Raw genomic sequence first — 6,099 nt, 5'->3', positions numbered from 1 at the left:
TGTCGCATTTACAGAGCCCTCGTGTTGCCAAAACACTGGAAACCCCCTACAAGTGACCCCATTCTGGAAACTACACCCCTCAAGGAATCTAACAAGGGGTGCAATGAGCATATGGACCCCACTGGTGATGGCCACAAATGTGGAACAATGTGACGTGAAAGGGAAAATTTTAATTTTTTTCACTTTCATGGCACAAATGTGCCCGTCATCAAGGGGTCCATATACTCACTGCACCCCTTGTTAGATTCCTTGAGGGGTGTAGTTTCCAGAATGGGGTCACTTGTGGGTGTTTTCACTGTCTTGGCAGCATGAGGGCTCTGTAAATGCGACATGGCGTTCATCATCCATTCTGGCCAAATCCAGCCTCAAAAATCCAAATGGCGCTCCTTCCCTTCGGAGGCTTGCCCTGCACCCACACGGCTCTTTATGTCCACATGTGGGGTATTTACGGACTCGGGGGAAATTGCTCTACACATTTTGTTTGTTTTTTTCTCTTTTAACCCCTTGTGAAAATGAAAAATGTAAGGCTAAACCAACAATATAGTGTAAAAAAATGTAAAATTTCATTTTCACGCCACATTGTTCCACATTTGTGCCAGTCACCAGTGGGGTCCATATGCTCAGTACACCCCTTGTTACATTCCTTGAGGGGTGTAGTTTCCATAATGGGGTCACTTGTGCGGGGGGTTTCAACTGTCTTGACAACACAGAGGCCTTTTAAATGCAACAAGCCCTCGAAATCTATTCCAGCCAAATCCGGCCCAAAAAACAAAATGGCGCTCCTTTTCTTTGGAGGCTTACCCTGCACCCGCATGTCCACATGTGGTGTATTTTCGTACTCAGGGGAAATTGCTCTACACATTTTGTGTTTTTTTTATCTTTTAACCCCTTGTGAAAATGATAAAAACAAGACAAGATCAATGATTTAGTGTAAAAATTAAACATTTTTTACACTAAATGTTTGTCTAGCCTTGATTTTTTCTATTTCCTCAAGAGGTTAAAAAAGAAGTTGAATGCAAAACGTGTAGGGTAATTTACCCTGAGTATGAAAATACCCCACATGTGGACATAATGTGCCATATGGGCAAGCCTCCAAAGGGACAGAGCGCCATTTAGAGGCTGGAATGGAGGATGAGGCCATGTTGCAATTACAAAGCTCCTGTGCTACCAGGACAGTAGAAACCCCCCACAAGTGACCCCATTATGGAAACTACACCCCACAAGGAATCTAACAAGAGGTGCAGTGAGCATATGGACCCCACTGGTGATGGGCACATATGTAGAACATGTGCATGAACATATGTAGAACATTTCCCATAGAAAACCTCTCCTGCTCTGGACAGTTCCTGTCTCGGCCAGAGATGTCAGCAGAGAGCACTGTGTCAGACTGAAAATAAAACACCACTTCCTGTCCTGCAGGACATACAGCAGCTGATAAGTACTGGAAGACTTGAGATTTTTAAAAAGAAATAAATTACAAATCTAATGTTTAGACGAATATTTTAGACTCAAAATGACGGACGTAATTTTAAATGGAGCTGAAAAAATGTGTGAACGTAGCCTAAGGGGACCAGTATATCCAAGAAATCCAAGTTCAAAAGCATGCAAAGTTGGGCCAAAGACCAACATGGTCTTGTTCAAGTTATACTTCTGTAAATATATATATATATATATATATATATATATATATATATATATATATATATATATATGAATATATTTCTATACCATACTGTGAATAATTGACTTATCTGGGTATTGGAGACAAGTTTGGCTATTTCTTGGTCTGTGATTATATATGTGTGAACATTGCCTATTGTGCATGGATTTTTATGTTATGCGTTATTTTGTAAAAAAAAAAAAAAACAATACACAGCAGACTTCTTTTGTAAAAAAATATATTCTCTGTATAAAAATATAAATATATATGTATAAAAATATAACTATATAAAAAAATATATATAAAACTATATTAAATATATAAAATTTATAACTGTAAAAAAATAATATATATTTTTATATAAAATATATAAAAAATATAATTGTGAAAAAATAAAAACTATGTAAAAATATAAAAAATATATAAAAAATAAAATATGTATAAAAATATAAAAATATATAAAAAATATATAACTATGTAAAAAAATACAAAATATCTAAAAATCTAAGTGTGTAAAAAAAGAATATATAATAAATATATAAAAATATAAATATGTAAAAAAAAAATATAAAAATGTATGTAAAAAAATAAATTATTTAAAACTATATAAAATATATGAAAATATAACTATGTAAAAAAATAAAATATGTATAAAACATAAAAAATATAACTGTAAAAATATATAAAATATTAAAAATATGTAAAAAATTAAGATATGTATATAAATATATAAAAATATAACTAAGTAAAAAAATGTTAAAAAGTATAAAAAATATAAAAATATAAATATGTAAAAAACGTATAAAATATATATAAAACATAAAAAAAATATAAAAAAATGTAAAAAAAATATGCATATAAATATATAAAAATATAACTGTAAAAAAAGTATAAAAATATATAAAAAATATAAATATGTAAAAAATGTATAAAATATAACTGTGTAAAAAAATATAAAAGATAAAAAAGTAAACAAAATATAAAAAATATAATTTTTAAAAAAATATATAAGATTAAATATGTATATAAATATATAAAAATATAATTAAGTAAAAAAAATATATATATAAATATATAAAAAATATAAATATGTAAAAAAACATATTAAAAAGATAACTATGTAAAAAAATTAATAAATATATAAAAATATAAATATGTAAAAAAAAAAAATATGTATAAAATATATAAATATATAGCTATGTAAAAAAATAAAATATGTATATAAAATATATAAAAATATAAATATGTAAAAAAATAAAATATGTATAAAATATATAAATAAAAAAAACTAAAAAAAAGAAAATATAAATCTGTAAAAAAAATAAAATATGTATAAAATATATAAAAATATAATATATTAAAAATATAAACATTTAAGAAAATATTACTATGTAAAAAAATAAAGTCCACTTTTTGTCTTCTTTTTCCTCCTGTCTTCTGACAGCATTTCAAAGGCCAAGACTCTGTATGACATCTTTTATCTTGTCTTCTTGGTTTACTTTGCTTCTTTTATCTGTTGGCTTCTGCTGTTTTCTTGGACACTCACTCGCCAGTCACAAATGTAAGATTTTCTGTACATACAAAAGAATTTGTATAAGTTGCTGCTACTCTCATACATTGTCCTATAAATCTAATAATGTTCTGCTAACTATTGTGTGCTGTTCAGGTGGTGTCACAGCATCCAGGATACTAATGGATCTATCAAATCACAAAATGCACAAAGTGCAGCAAAAACTATTAAAACTGATCTCTATTGGCTATATACATAAATCAAACATAGAGATATCCACATTGTGTAAGATTATAATTCACTCTGTCAACTGAATCTCCAATATCATATAGCATCTACCGGACGTCGAGTGGTAAACTTACTATTGTGTCGCAGATGTCTTCGTTTTCTCTTATCCAGGTTCTTTATGTCTATCTTTGTCTTATTTGCTAATCCAAGAAGTAAGATACTTGGGATGTAGCCCTGGCCGGCAGCACCGCATCCGCTAGCTGTTCCCTTGTTGGTAGTCACCTAAACCCAAATGACCAATGTAAGAAGTTGTAATAAATTTAATAAATTACTGCAATACCTTCATCTACCTACATATAACTGTATATAAGTTAATTTGTATAGGAGGCTTCTACCCTCTCATACACTGTACAATATATCTAGCAATGTTCTGGTTAATAGTGTGGCGTTCTGGTGGTGCCATAGCATCCAGGATACTAATGTGATGGGCTAATAGTGGCCACTGGCTGCAGTATGTGTGTGGGTCTGAGGCAGGGAAACTAGATTGTGTTCCATAGGGGACAGGCGTGGATGAGGGGAATCTCTGTAAAGCACTATTGAATATGTTGGTGATATATAAAGTAAATAAATAAACCTAATTATTCACTTACTTTAAATGTATCTCCTGCCAGGTCAGACTGGGGTTCTTCATTACATTCCCCACTTCTCTCCACTGTCTTCTCCATAAATTGCTCTGCAAACTGATGATGTGCAAAGCACAAGAGCCAAGGAGCAAGTGACCCCACCTAGGAGGAGCCAGCTCTTATACAGCAGATAGTAGCTGTGATATCACAATAGGCAGCTGTGATGTCACAATAGGCAGGTGTGATGTCACAATGCCTTACAAATCAGTCAACATTGTTTACAGATACAGTACAAAAACAAAAGAAATCTTTAGAAACAGTCTAAGAGAAAAAAATGACTTTGTTGCCCATAGCGACCAATCACAGCGCAGCAAAGTATGAGCAACAACAGTTTTTTTTTATTGTTAGTTGTTTTTTTTTTATGTATGTGCACAGGGGTGGATTAATTTTACCTCAGGCTGTTTACGAAACTTGCCCCCACCCCTACACTAACTATGGCAGCACTAAAAAGGTGTTGACAGTATGGGAAAATAATGTTAGATTTACCATGTACCCGTAAAGTTTTTATGAAAAATTATCAGGCAGCACTGTGCTGAATCGTCATTTTCTAAAGTATTTGGTACGTAAGTACCTCATCAGAGGCGCCATCGTCTCCGCTCCCTGCTGTTTGTATCTGTGAATTAGTAGGTGCAGCGCCCTGATCCATCTCCATAGCAACCGTCTCCAGCTCATCCCCAGTGTAATGTGACTCCTAATGCCCGGCTACTAACAGCGGGGACAGGAGACACCAGTGATTCCATTAAGGGATAAATTGTACCCAGTGAGGGCTGATGGTTCATACAGCTACAAGTAGACTATAGGTAGTTGGGACATTTCCATGTTCAGTGACACCAGCCATGTCTCCTCAATGTTCATCATGTTTAATCATGACTAGAGATGAGCGAACCTGGAGCATGCTGGAGTCCATCTGAACCCGGGTGTTCGGCATTTAACTAGCGGTGGCTGCTGAAGTTGGATAAAGCCCTAAGGCTATGTGGAAAACATGGATATAGTCATTGGCTGTATCCATGTTTTCAACCTTAGAGCTTTATCCAACTTCAGCAGCCCCAGCTAATCAAATACCGAACGCTCGGGTTCAGATGGACTCGAGGATGCTCCAGGTTCGCTCATCTCTAGTCATGACCCCTAAATACACTGAACCCCAAACTTAATTCAGACCCTAAATTAGACCAAAATACCTCCCCCCTTTTCCACACACACACACAAACATACAGAAATGCGCTGCGGAATCTGTGGGCACTTAAAAAAACAACAACATTAAAACATAAAAAAAAAACATTAAAACCTGTTCTTGTCCGGCATGGTTTTTTTTGGGATCCATTGTTTGGATTACCCTTGTTAGTTGAATCCAGGAGAAGAGAGGTCACATGTCTGTGTAATTCCCCAACCATGGGAGAGTCCTTGTATGGACCCAGGATATAGAGCCCAGTATGCAACTCCCATTTGGGGTTCAGCTAGCAGTATATGTATACTTATGTGTACCCCTTTATATTTTTATATTATAGTATTAAATGTATATTATTTAAATCCCTTTAACCTCTTGGATTCTGGCACAAAATGTTGTTTTTTTTTAATTTTACAATGAGTGGCATCAGCCAAGGGCAATGCAGCCCCTCTGCTGCCACCAATGGCTGTGTGTCGGAACTACAGGGTTGCTATCCTGAAGCTGCGACATAGTGTAGCAGAGCGAACAGAGATAACTCACTCACCACTCCGTCTACTACAGGGTATCCTGGCTAGCTAGTGACACAGACAGCTTCCCCAATGTAATGTCTATACCAATGCTGACATGCATTAAGATATACATTACGGGATGCTCTGTACTACTAATACTACATGCAGCAGTGCTAGTGATATGTAGCTGTGCCAGGACCAGGGCTTAGCTCTGCATGTCAAGACTGCAACCACTCAATGATTTTTTTTTTTTTAAGGAAATCTGTCACTAGGTTTATGTTGTCTTAAATGAAGGCAGCATAAACTAGTGACAGAAATGCTGAACAGATCGGTGTATTACTTAC

At 34.4% G+C, this 6,099-nt stretch overlaps 1 long non-coding RNA gene across 1 annotated transcript; it reads right to left on the bottom strand.

The window, feature by feature from the left end:
- Positions 1–3,011: 3,011 nt before the first annotated feature.
- Positions 3,012–4,159, bottom strand: LOC138789523 (uncharacterized). Its single transcript, XR_011362729.1, has 3 exons — positions 4,049–4,159; positions 3,533–3,680; positions 3,012–3,231 (listed from the first exon to the last, which is right to left on the bottom strand). It is a non-coding gene; the product is annotated as an uncharacterized lncRNA (long non-coding RNA).
- Positions 4,160–6,099: the final 1,940 nt, after the last annotated feature.

Source organism: Dendropsophus ebraccatus, chromosome 4, assembly GCF_027789765.1.
Source record: "Dendropsophus ebraccatus isolate aDenEbr1 chromosome 4, aDenEbr1.pat, whole genome shotgun sequence".
NCBI lineage: Eukaryota > Metazoa > Chordata > Amphibia > Anura > Hylidae > Dendropsophus > Dendropsophus ebraccatus.
The sequence above is the reverse complement of the archived record's forward strand: the minus strand, read 5'-3'. Positions and strand labels throughout refer to the sequence as shown.